Here is a 13242-nt window from a genome sequence, read left to right on the forward strand (position 1 = left end):
TCTTTCATTTTCACTGGACTTGGGAACCTATATTGCTGGTCAGCTTCACTGAAAATAAGGCAGTATTTGTTTGATTCCCTTGGTATAGTTCAGAGACTATGTGTAGCAGCCACAGATGTTTCTTCCATATGAACTGAAGCTGTTAAAGTTGTGTTACACCCATGATGGTCTTTCACAAGGGTGATGCCGTGGTCCTGTGCTTGAGGAAAATCTGGTGGTGCATGTAGGCATCCAATGGAAAGGCTGTTTAAGCAGCAAAGTTTTTGTGACTCATAAATACAATGGGATTTGACTGGGCTAGTAATTGGACTGGTGATATTCTGCACGTAATGCCTTTCTTTCAGGCTGCAATTCCTAACAAGCATGAAGCTTCAGAGCATTCCTGAGAGACAGATAAATCATACTGTATGGCATGAAAGCAGTAAATAGCTGAGCTGAATGACTTTAAAAATGTGACAAACCTGATAGCATCATTTATGGCAACTCTTTTACTGTGCAGTCAGCTAAGGTCTGCTCCCAAACTACTGAGATAAACCCATGAAAAAGCTATCTAACATGGGCATTTCTGTCTCTACTTTTATTACTCTAGAGTTCCCATTTTTGGTGGAAGTTAACATTCTCTAACAATGTTACAGTGCGTTTAACTGTTTTGCCATGTTACTATGCTAGGAGATAACCTGCTTTCTAAAAATGCATATATGTTATGGTTTAAAGCAGAAATTGAGGAGAGAAATGTCTCCATTATTAATGTAAACCTTCCATCCAAGTTAATTTTCTGCAAATTATGTAGTTACATTAGCTTCCTTCATTAGCTATCTGTAGTTATTGTCAGTAAGTGTTTGTGATTTCACCACAAGAGGGCGTGTAAGGTTTTTTAATATTTTGACTTCTATTCACTGGACACTGAGCGGGATTCAAATAAATAGTAGATATCTACTTCCAAAATATATTACATTAAGTAATGTTGGTGAATGTTGTACATTAGAGTGGATGTAAATAGGTAAGATTTGGTAACAGAACAGCCATAGGCTTTGGCCAACAGAGCGACGTGAAAACACGTCTGCCTCTTGCTATTTCTCAATGCTTGTTCCTCTAGGCAATGATTTTCCAACTTGGGTTTCCAAAGGTATATTCTTAAGTGAAAGCAGCTTAACCTTTTGCAGGGAGGATGGAATGTTTTAATGCAAGCGCTTCATTCCAGAGGGAAATTGGCAAGTTTTGCTTAACTGCCTGTTTTTTGACGCAGACATTTGCAAACTCTGGCCTTAATATTCTGCTGTGCTGTTGCTGAGCTGAAAAAGCACACTCAGTTTGCTGTGCAGCTCTTTGGAAAGCTGCTTTTATTTCTCCTTAAGGCTATGAAGTAACACAATATTCTAAAATGTTACAGACTGGGCTAAATCCTGTTGTTGCCAGTAGACTCACTGACTTCCACGGGAGCCTTGTCTGTATAGGGAGTTCAAGATCAGGCCTTATAAAAATACAAGGGTAAAGTTCAACACTTGGTGATATTATTATAGGTGAAACAGGGAGGAAATGAAAAAAACGAAAAAAACCCTCATGGAAATGCAAGTCCTGTGAAAAGATTTTAACGTTAAGGTTTTCGTGGTCTCTGCCTGTGGGGAAGATCTCACTTCTGTGTATTCATGACAGTCGATGCATACACAGTATCAATATCGAAATGAGCATAATTTGTTCCTCTCTTCAATCCCAGTTTTGGAACATTCCTCCCAGTTTTAATGTGCAACCATTTCCAATGTTCCAGTAAAGCTCCTGGTATTGGGTATGAAGATAGACAGTAACAGTAAAACTTGGATACAAGGCAAAAGTATGGCATAACCTATGGCTCAAAAATGTGCAGCATGCAGTACTTTTTTGTCTGAGATTATTATAACAATAACACAAACCCAACCTAATGGTGTCTGCACTATATATTACAAGTAGCTCTTTATGATCGTTCCCCCTCCCCTTCTCAAACATCCTGATTAGGCCTATTTCCGAAGCTTGTTTGAACAGCCTGTCACTATTTGTTTAAGTTTCAAACCTGTTTTAAATAAACACATGTCCATTTTATGTACTAAAACAAGGGAGGTGGGGGGAGGGACATATGACCCATTGCTGAAAACTATTTTAGCACAAAGAGAACCCTAAACAGAATCTTAACTTTCTCATAAGGTTTGTCTCCTGTAAACCCATGTATCTGTCACTGGATTTTTGTCACCTAAACCGTTCTGTTTAAAAGAAGAGAATCTCAGCTAAAATAAATAAGATTAGGAAAATTGTTTGAAACACTTAATGTCCTTGGAAAAGCACTCTTTATAATGAAAGCAAGGGTCCCCTTGGCAAATAGACTGAGGCAAGTTCTGGCTTGGTCAACCTTTCTGGAAGTTTTACACAATTGGAAAGAAAATCATTGCAGGCCTTGCTTTTAAGACCTTCAAAATTTAATAGGAAGTTATATCCGGGATGTAAAATTATATCAAGGCAGTTAAAAATTATATGGAAAAGAACTCTTCATTCAGCTCTGTAAGTTTTGAAAAAGCCATTTCTTAAGAAGCTTTCATTAAGTCAAATCAGTCTGTTGCTGATTTACTGTGCAACTTCACGTTGACTGTTTCTATGAAGTGAGAAAGGTGGTGGTGGGGAAGGGAAAGATGCTCTGCCTAAGCTCCTCTTAGGCATGAAAGCAGGTGAGATGCCTGCTTCAACCTACCAGGGCTTGATTGGCAGGCCAGGAAGACTGCCCCAAGAGCACCCCTTGCTGCCCTCTTGCCTGCTGGACTATACACAGGGAGGACAGAGCATGTCCCTGGCTGAAGTTCCTGGCATTTGCAGGGAGTCCAGGACAGAAGTGGAGTTTGTCATCCTGGGAGGATTAGGAGGCGTAATAGTGCACTGAGTCAGGGCAGTCTCAAAACAAAGAGATCACACTATTCCATTCTTCCACTGGCCCAAATTCGGCAGCTCTGATCCAAGAAACAAATGTCATCTTTAATTACACGGGCACTCTTTGCTTGCGGAATGAGTCGAATTTGTTCAGCCTTGGTCCTTTTACAGCTCAGCCTTCACTCCAGCCTGAGAGGCAAAGCACAACTTCTTGGTCGCAGAAAAGGACATACTGCCCATAGGCTGAGCCCAGAGAAGCATTATGGATCCGACGGCTCCTTACTGAAAATGCAGAGGGAGAAGGCAGTTTCTGCCTGGCATTTCTGACCAAGGGGGCGGTGGGGAGAGCAAATATGAGGAAGTAAAGGCTTCCTTTTTCTACCTGAATCAAACAGCTGGTGAGGAAGTGACTTTATTTCCCTCGTTATCATTGGGCTGGCAGGATATCCTCTTGAGCCACATTGTATTGAATGAAGAGCCTGTGAGACTTCCATTTTACTGAACGGGAATTGCCTTGTGGCTATTTTACGCTGCCCTCTCTGTGACTCCAAAACAAACAAACAAACACACACTAGCTCTGGCTTTTGAAGAAACTTGCACAGGTCTGAACAAGGCAGCTTTGCAACACAGCACGGGGCAGGAGAGGGAATGGCATATGCTTTGATGCCAAGGTTTAGCAGCTAGATGACTTTTCCCTCACCCCTGCCTCCAAATGAATGACATAAATTCTCATAAAAGCTTTCATTCCCTCATGGTAACTCATTTCAGAAAGAGTTTGGGGAGGGAGGGGGTGGACAGAGCTGGTTAAATCGTCCCATGTTTTCTATGCAGTGAAACCTCATTAAAATGTCATCTTGAAGCTAACAAGAAAAGTTCTTGGAACACAAATAATAGACAAATGTGTAGCTGTTCTTTTCCCGAAGAGTTTATGGGTCTTTTATGCAAGCCTATGTGGTGAGTACATGCAAATAAGGACAGCTCAGACTTTGGCTGTGTTGTGCTAAGGTGTGGTGTTTCACAAGGTCAGTATCTTTAGAGATGCCGATATCTTTTTACACCTGGGAGTGCCGACATGCTAGTAGTCCTGCCAGGTGCACATTATCAAATTATAATGGTAAGGAAAAGAAGGTGTCACCAAACAAGCCCTGCTGATCATGGAAAAAGAACCTGCCAGGGGAGTGGCTTTGGCACGTGAACCCCTGAACAAATTCCCACCTGGCTTTTTTTTCTTTCTCCCCTTCACCTTCGCCTGTGGTAGAAAGGGGTCTATTTTGGGGACATGGTTTAGTGATGAACATGGCGGTGCCAGGTTATTGGTTGGACTCGATGATGTTAGAGGTCTTCTCCAATCTTCTATGATTCCATGATTCTATTTTGAATCCTCTGTTTCCACAATGCCTGACACAGTCATAGGTCTGCAGCTGATGTGTTAATTGCTGGCTGCATATCCTTTTGTTTCTCCAGCGGTCCCTGAGGTTTCTGACTTTGGACAAAACTGGTTTAATCACAGTAACCTTGCCTAACTTCTTTGTTCCTTGTCCTTGCTATCTATTTGTAGAAATTCTTGCATCGGTGAGCCTGTGATCTTGGGGAAGTGTCTTCCAGGTCCTAGTCTTGCCAGGCACTCACTGTTAGGTTGTGTGAATTGAAATCAGTGGAAATATTATTTGCATAAGACTGGCTAAATGTGGCACTCAGATGGAAACATCGAAGTAGCAAGGACTAATTGTGGTTAAGTTTTCTTATGAAAAGTGATGCATATGCTTAGAAATATATAAATGTGAGTGATTATAGTAAAGGAGATAATTAGTCCTCCTGTCAGTGCTCATAGAGAGAGACCCTGCTGGAAGGCAGATTTCCTCCAGACCCCTGAGAGATGAAGAATAAACCCAGGCTTTTAGGAATGGTCAAGCCACCTCTTTAAACAGGATTTGTAAGGAGCTGATCATTCAGCTTGGATGGAAACCCATCCCATATTCAGACTAGGCCACATTCTTGTTAAACCAAGTCAGCATGAGAAATCAGTAATTTAGTCTTGGCATCTCTACTTAATTCAGTTAGACGTGGCTCTGCAACATGCAAAAGCCCAGACCTAGTGCAGGCTGCATCATTCTCCTATTCCTGGAAAGGCCCACACTATAAAATGAGGTATTTCTGGCATCAGCATAACAGCTGTAATGTCACTACAGCAGCTAGCTGGTGGTATTTAATGGGTGCCACTTCTGAGGGAGCACTATTAGCAATTATGAGTAAATGAAGGTGAGAAGGCCTTCTGGACAAAATATGTTCAACGACATGGTCAGAGCTGCTCTACTTGATCCTTCACAATTTTCTTTTCAGCTCTTTTGTGGGTTGATAATCCTATTTGAATAATCTGCTGTTTTATTTAGTTTTATTTTCTGCTTAGGTAGAGTGCTAGAAACTGCGTGCAACTCGTATCCAGAAAACAAATGTGTCCCTGCATGTGAATCTCAGTTGCACTGAGACCTGTTCAGTTTTAGGCCATATTCTTCTCCAGTTTATCAAACCTGTTCTAGAGAGTTTACATTCACATACAACAGTAAATTTAGCAACACCCATTTGTGGATTTGTGAATCACTTTGAAGGAGAGAGCAAATGTCACAATGCTGCTGGGGAGACTCACCTCATCTCACAACATCAGTCTTATGCCTGCTTCCTCTGAAAAGAGGCCAGATGTATTAGGACCCCTGACAAATCTTCAGAATGACTTTAAAATAAAAATGACAAAATGAGCTTGAGTGACAACGTAGGCCTGTTTTTCTCTAAATCTTGCTTAAATTCTCTGTCTTGCTCGTAACTAGTTTTCAATATGAGTGCTCTCACACTGCAAATAGCCTACCTAACTTAAAAGCCCAACTCTGAAGATTTGTCTGCAGCAGGTGCTGCACTGACAGTAGAGGGAAACATGAACACATCCCCCGCTATGTTCCCTGCCTTCTCCAGCTGCCTGTGCCGCTCCTGGGCTGCCGCAGAAGAGTTAAATCATGTAACCGCCTGGGAAATGGGAAACGAAAGTAGCTGCTTGTAGAAGTGCTCAAAGTGCTGTGGCACAGTGCTTGTCATCATCACGGCCACGAAGGTTTCATTTAACAAGCGCATCCAGCGGTGCCAGGCTCAAGGTACAGGTATAAGCAGAGGCAGAGAGGGGAGAGCAAGGCAGCGAGGCTATCAGCCTGGTGAGGGACCCGGCTCAGGGGGGCCTTGGCCAGAAAAGGCCAAGTGCACATGTGAACCAGATGGGTGACATCGAACCGGTCTGAGCAGGTTGTCCCATCGACCGCGCCACGAGGGACCAGTCACGCATTTCTCTGCTGCTTGTTTTAACATCCCTCAGGGACACGCTCCATCCCGTGTTTGTTGTTTCAACACTCAGTTCTGATCCAAACTCCTTGGCTTGACTAACTCACACTCAGCATTGAGCAAGAGTAGCACAGAGCTGGAGTGGTGGCCTGGGCGTTCCTTGGTGCTCCATGGTGCTCCAGCGGCAACAGGCCATGTGAAACCACCAGCACCTTCTGCAGAAGTGCCACCTGTTCTTCATGTGACTTCAAGCAGGCACTCGTTTTTTTTCTAAATCTTGTGACAAGCAACTGATTTACAGGGCCAGTGAGACAACACAGCTAACACTACGATAAAGTAACTTCACAATAAATCTACAATTTAATGAATAAGTGCAAAAAAAAGCCTATGCTGTAGATTTCAATGGGCAGTTACATTTCTACTACCAGCCACCTGGAAAATATGAATATGCCCATGTGTTTTCTTTGGCAGCCTATACCTCATTAGCAGCTCAGACCATTTCTGCTCACCTGTAAAAGCCTTATTTGAGACAGAGAAGAAGCAGCATTTTTTGGTCATTGCTGTCTCTTGTCATTTCCTAAGCTAGCCCTCCCACCAGGAATCGTGAAGGAGGCAGACAGGACTTGGCAGTCATGCAGTCTGACGGAACGAGCTGCAAGTGCTCCCTTTCCAACATGGTACATGTGAGAATGGAGGCCTTTTGGTGGCTTGCTCCATGTTCCCATCATTTCACATCTAAGCGATAATGGGAAATTAAAATAAGGGGAAGTTCCAGGTTTGCATCTGCTCAGAAGAGACTAGTTTTGGTTGGGTGTCTCCCATCCTCCTTCTTGTCCTTTCTGTCTTATTCACCATTTGTGCAAAAGCACAAGACCTGGGAGACAAATGGAGGGTGAAGGAGAAGAGAAATGAATTAATAGAGTCTGTGTAGACTGAGGCAAGTAGGAATTTAGAGAAAATGAACTGTCTAAATAGGGCAGGTGAAAACTGTCTGTTGTCAAAAGAGCTGAACCTTCCTTTTAAGCCAAGATAGCTTTACTCATTGCCTTGCCTTATGGAGGGGGGGGCCTCATAGCTTAGGGTTGGCTGGTAAATCTTCAATTTTTGGGTTTATCCAGAAAGTGCTTTGGCAAATGTTATCAGGCAAGACCTAACAGGGACCATATGAAAAAACAAGGAACAGTAAGAGAGTAAGAATACAATTCACAAACAGACTAAAATAAAGGACTTTGTTTTGTTATTCAAAACAGCTCAAATTCATTTGCATACACAGTTGTAACTCATTAGCTATGACCATTAGATTTATTCAAATGTCACCCCGCAAAACTAAAATATGAAGACCTAATAAAAGGCAAACTACCTCTGCCCATCCACCTCCAAAACCAACACCAAAACAAACAACAGGCATCCTACAGGAGAATTGGGATTTTCTCCCATCCAAAAGCAAGTACCACTGGGATGTGGGAAAGCGACACACCTCCTACCTATATATATTTTAATTCTTCTATAACAAGAAATAATGTCTTGATGATACAAGGAAGGGAAAAATTCTCTGTGTTTCCTTTTAGTAGGAAGCTTTAAAACTGAAAAATGTTAGACATTAGTAGCAGGAGAAAAAGAGTTATTCTGTACTTCAGCGGCTTTGCTGGTGTCACTGTTCTGGCCATATTCCTGAATGGAAACATCGCTTATACCAGCTGTAGGAGTCTGCCAGCATGGTTGAACTACCTCCCAAACAACGTGAGTTATACTGGCAAAAGGACTCCTCTCTAGTGTAAGTCTACATAATGGGGAAGGGAATGAGGCCAAAATAGTTATCTTTGTAGCCTAGGGATGTGATTTTTTCCCCATGAGATAGTTATGCTGGCCAGACTTTGTCATGTAGACCCTAGGAGCTTTTATTTGCAAAATAAGACTGTAATTTATTTTAACCAGATGTTCAGCACTGATCTGTGTCTGTGCATTCACAGCACTCTCCAAGTAGTTTTTACTGTGAAAGACATATACCTTGGACACTGGTAAGATTTTAAAAACATAATGCTGAAACTTTAGGGCTGTGGTGGGCTTGTCTTTCCCTTTGGTGGTAATGAGTAGTTCCCATAAAGTAAGCTGGTGTTATGGGTATTGAGTTTTGTTCCTATCAATCAGATCCCCTACAGGTCCTATAAAGCAAAAGTCTCAGCTCTCCCAGGAATCAGAAATTCACATCAATTGTTAGAGCAAGTCATGCAGTTCCTTACAACCTAATGGTTGCTGGGAGCATAGGGCGAGAGCTGAAATGACCTAGGATCTCTCTTTTCTCAGTAGAAAACAGGAGGTACAAGTGCCAGTCCTCTGAACAAACAGATCCCTCTTTGTTTTCTTTCATGCCTGGTGTTCTTGAGGCAGGGGCTGGTTCTGCTACAGGACAGTGATCATCAGAGTGGTCACGTAGCTGTCACTGGAGCCTGATGTACCTATCACTATCAACAAGTTACACATACACATCCTTGGGAACAGCTGAAATACAGCTTAGCCTGCATTCCTATGGCCAGTCATTCAAAACAGAAACTAAAGGATTTGGCTAACTGCTGCCTTTTTTTTTTCATAAGCCTGCATGTCCCTGCAGATCATTCACAAAGGGCTGCACATTTACATTTCCTGTTGACATCCTTCAGAAGGGAGAATGCCAATGGAAATTGGATCTTTTCATCAACAATTTCTGCAGACAGCAAGTCAGATGAAAATTCGTGAAGGATTTAGATCTATCATTGTGCCCTTGAACTAAGAGCACAAGGAAGGAGAAGGCAGGAAAGATTGGTAATTACTTCATGTGTTGGTGTTTCCAAGTGAGTAGAAATCTCACGCAAAATTTCAAAGGAAAGTATAAAAAACAAAATCAGGCCTGTCAGCCAAGGACCGAAAAAAAAGCATTATCTATGAAATCATTCTTGAAAGCTTCCACACTTTCTAAAATAAATAAGACCCCACAGATCAGAAACTGCAGATCTAAATTTATATAAGGCCCTTCATAAACATCCTATTTTTTTTTTTTTAATACTTCTAAGTGCATGTGGGTGCACACAGCAGATCACAGTTCTACAGAGAGGAAGAGAGAGCTGACCTTGCACCAATCAAGCCACCTTGGGGGCAGGTATAGGGGTGCAAGCACTACAGATATATTAGAATCATACTCCAGGCAGGCTTGCTACTCCTACTGTGAAACTAGTATAACCACTGTTTGGAAGCAGCTCCAGAATCCCTGTGCAGCCCTGCGCTCTGCCGTGTAGATGTGCCCTGAGGCACTACCAGAGAAAAAAATGACGGATCCTGTTCCTGCTGCGCATAGAGAGCTCTACGGCACTGCCTTCCCTGTATGGCAGTGTGAGCTGTGACTCCTGTGCCAGCAGCTGCTGCTGAAAGGCTAGTCTCTTTTGCCCAGTCACTTCAAAGTACCCTCAAGTATTTCATTAACACATTAATCTGCAATTAAAGAGCTGCCCTTGCTTAAGAGCCAGAGGAAGTGATTACATGAGCTGAGGAATTCACGTGTGGTAGAAGGAGAGGCAGTATATCTTGAAGTACGTACAGCAATCATCTAGAGGGTGATCACACATAACTCTTGTGTGCAAACACCTCCCACATCTGTGCCTCTTTGGGTGATGACCTGTGCACATCTTGATGCTCTTTTCCTTGGAGTTCTGCCATTGCTATCAAAGGGCTTCTTCTTCCCCTAGATCTTCCATCAACGATTCCTTGCTGCTTCTACCCCTAAGTGGGAAGGCACAAGGATGGTTTCCATCAGCTTTGCATCAATAAGGGCTTCCTGCCACAGCTGTAACTCTCAGCTGGCAATTTATGGCTGGAATCTAATGTATAAGTGACATAAACCCACCCAGGAGCTGCCTTCAGAACCTCCTATAATTAACTGTTGCTGCTATAAGTTTAGACAAACCCAGGAAATCACATGCAAAATTCTGTCTGATTTGCTATCTAATCTTCTTCTATCTAGGTTCATATACCACACACATTGCTGTGGTATCTGAGCATCTTGGTGCCTGGATGCAATTCAGTTAAAACCCTTTTCAAGTTAGCAGCCTAAGCTTCAGTCCTGACACTTCTATATGCAGCCAACTCTTTTGCTATAAGCAAACTGCAAAGAAGCTTCTTCATAGATTCCCTGAATGTACCAGCTTCTCCTGTCTTCCAGATAATGTAAGGTCGGGAAATTTGCCAAGCATCACACTAGACATTCAAATTGCAGTGAGTACACGAGCCAAGGGAACCCAGCCCACCAGAATGTTATTGTAGCGTTCTCAAGAAGTTCTCAGCACTAAGACTTCATTTTGTTGTGTGCCTGTCTTTCTTGTTTTGGAGATGCTCCACTGGAGACCAGAAAGTCATTATGTCCTCAATATTATCAGCCAGCTACAACCCATTTGTTAGCTTCAAACTTTTGAGTAGGTTTTGTTTCTTTTTAACATTGGAGGTGTTTGATCCTGCGGTTACTGTCACTTGAAACAGAACTTCTGCTTTCAAGAAGATTTTAGATATACCCTTTTCTGATGACCGTACAATTGAAGTAAGAACACAGACAGGGACCAGCAGTCAAAAACGAGATGAAAAGAAGCTGTATTATTTCTGGATGAGAAATACTATATATGGGTTTGATTGATTTAAGAACAAGTAAGGGAAGAAAAAAGTTAAGAGCTTATCTACACTTTTAACAGTAAAGAAGCAATCCTTCCCCCAGGAGGAACCATCTATAGTGATATCAAAGTGTATTCTGACTCACTAACTGAAATATGTTGTGCTGGTGGAAGGCAGTTATATCAGCAAGATTTTGTCTACAGAAGGGTTTGCACCGGTATAATTTATATCCATAAAGAAAGTCAGATGCATAACCAACATGGGCCACCAGTGGAGTGCAAACAAGGCATGAAGCATGGGGTGAACTTTGCAGACCAACGTTTTGGGCTATTTCACAAATCTGTGTTGTAAAGTTCCTGTGTGTCTATAACGAGAGCAGTTAAAATACAAAGACCCTCAACAATCTAGAGCAATACAAGCATCAAGAAACTAAAAGAAAACCAAAGCACCTTCCTTTCATTCCCACAGCTTTAGCCATAGAGTTGGGGGGGAGGGAAAGAAGCTGAACTGAGCTGGTAATCACAGCATTAAGTTGATTTGGCTATTAGAAAACTTTAATTTCAATGTTCCCCATGAGGTTTCTGGTATTTATTTCCTTATTTACTTCTTGAGCCTATTTAATACTTTGACCTGAAGGAAGAAGAATTTGTACAAGTAAGAGGATTAAAGGTTCAAATTAGTTAGAGATGAAAGAAATCTATTGATACGTTAAAGGCCAGTGTTCTCAGTGTCACCAGCAATACTATCATAAATTAAACCGTTAATATGCTTGAGGTAAAGAAAAAAGACATTTTCAGTACAAGTTACAGATGGCTTTTGACTGGGAAAAAATACACTGCTGCTTTACATCCTTTTTGCCTAACCTTTTCTTTCCCATCTAAATGGTCTTTCTACGTATGTAACAGCCATGTGAGGGATCAGTGAGTCTCTTTTCATGCTTACCTGACCCTGTATGTTGGTTTCAGCCTAATTTTGTCATCTGTATTCAATCCCAAATTGCACCTCTTAACTCGCACTTCATTCATTGTTTTTTTTTTCATGCTTTGTTCGCGTACTCACTTTCCTTCTGGTGCATGTTTCTTCAGCTATTTCTTACGTGATTCCTTCTTCCTACAGCTGTGTAACCTTCCTTCCTTCATTCCTTCTGTTTTCACTCTTCATTTTCAGGCATTCAGAACTGCCTTGCACAATTTCAACAAAGCATTTGTCTGTACACAAGTTATGCCTTTCCTTGATGGTATATTGCTTATTCCTGTCTATGGAGCCGAAGTTAGTGGAGACAAATACATGATTGTCATCGTGCCAGCTAATCATGCTTGAGCTGTGGTCCCAGCAGGTTTTAACTGCAGCTGGCTGCCACAACACTGAGTGGAACCTAGGTGGATGTAACTGCCAAGTCACTGCAGGCATTGTGCCAAAGAGACTCTTCAAGGTTGTGTTGTGACACAGCGGTAGCTTGCAGTGAAGACTAGCCCTGCCTAGTACTTGGTGATAGTCCAACACTCAGTTTGCATCTTGAATAAACCTAAGTTGAGGTGGTGTTCCTCTAGAAGCAAGCAGAGTTGAGTAGGAATGTTTGAAACAAGGCTTAGAACAAACACCAGTTGTGTCTGGTTTGCTGTGAAGTCAACACAAAACCATGCTCAGGAAGCAGGGATACCTGTGCACTGTACAGCTGCAGACCTGTACACTGAGCCCTGCTCAGTGAAACCTAATGTGTGGAAGGGGAAGCACGCCTTATATGTTTTATCAGGAAGCTAGTAGCCCCTGAGCCATATGAGAAGCTCTCTGAAGGCTTTCACACTCCCGGGAGGAGGAGCAGCTCATAAAGCTGTGTTTATTACGTCACCTCTGGCTATATTTTAAGAGTAGATTTAGGAGGAGGAAAATGAAGTTGCTCTTTGTTGACCTTTTTAGATTTTAAAATACATACTTATGTCACAGTTTTTAAAGAGGACAAAAGAGCATCATCTCAAAGAGATGAAAGTTTGATTCCTGAACACAGGAGCTGCTATACCGAATTAGCCTTCTGGTCCACCTAAACCTTAGTACTTAATGAGTCACCTACAATCAGTCTGTGATTAATACCCTAGTTAAGACTAGTTTCTTCCTTCTGCCTGTCACTTTTCCAAGATACTGTTGCATCAAGTGTTAAGAAAATCGCTTTTCTAACTTGTGTGCCTCCTGATCTATTTGGCCAAGCTTAGGGGAGTAGCCCAAGTCCCTATTACCACAATTTTGTTAACAATTCCTTTGAGTTCAACAACGCTTACTCTGTTTCCTTTTCTTAAGCTGGATATTAGCAACAAAGACTTGCTAATGTCTTTACTTTCCAAAAGTTGTTGAAATGCTTTGGAATTCCTAGTTTAGCATTTATTTATTTCTCTTCAGAGATTCAGTTGCATA

At 42.0% G+C, this 13242-nt stretch overlaps 1 protein-coding gene across 1 annotated transcript in view; it reads right to left on the bottom strand.

The window, feature by feature from the left end:
- BCL2 (BCL2, apoptosis regulator) overlaps nucleotides 1-13242 on the bottom strand; it is a 96753-nt gene that overhangs the window by 5099 nt on the left and 78412 nt on the right. The window lies entirely within an intron of this gene.

Source organism: Neopelma chrysocephalum, unplaced genomic scaffold (genome assembly GCF_003984885.1).
Source record: "Neopelma chrysocephalum unplaced genomic scaffold, ASM398488v2 Primary Assembly neopelma1_22b, whole genome shotgun sequence".
NCBI classification, from domain to species: domain Eukaryota; kingdom Metazoa; phylum Chordata; class Aves; order Passeriformes; family Pipridae; genus Neopelma; species Neopelma chrysocephalum.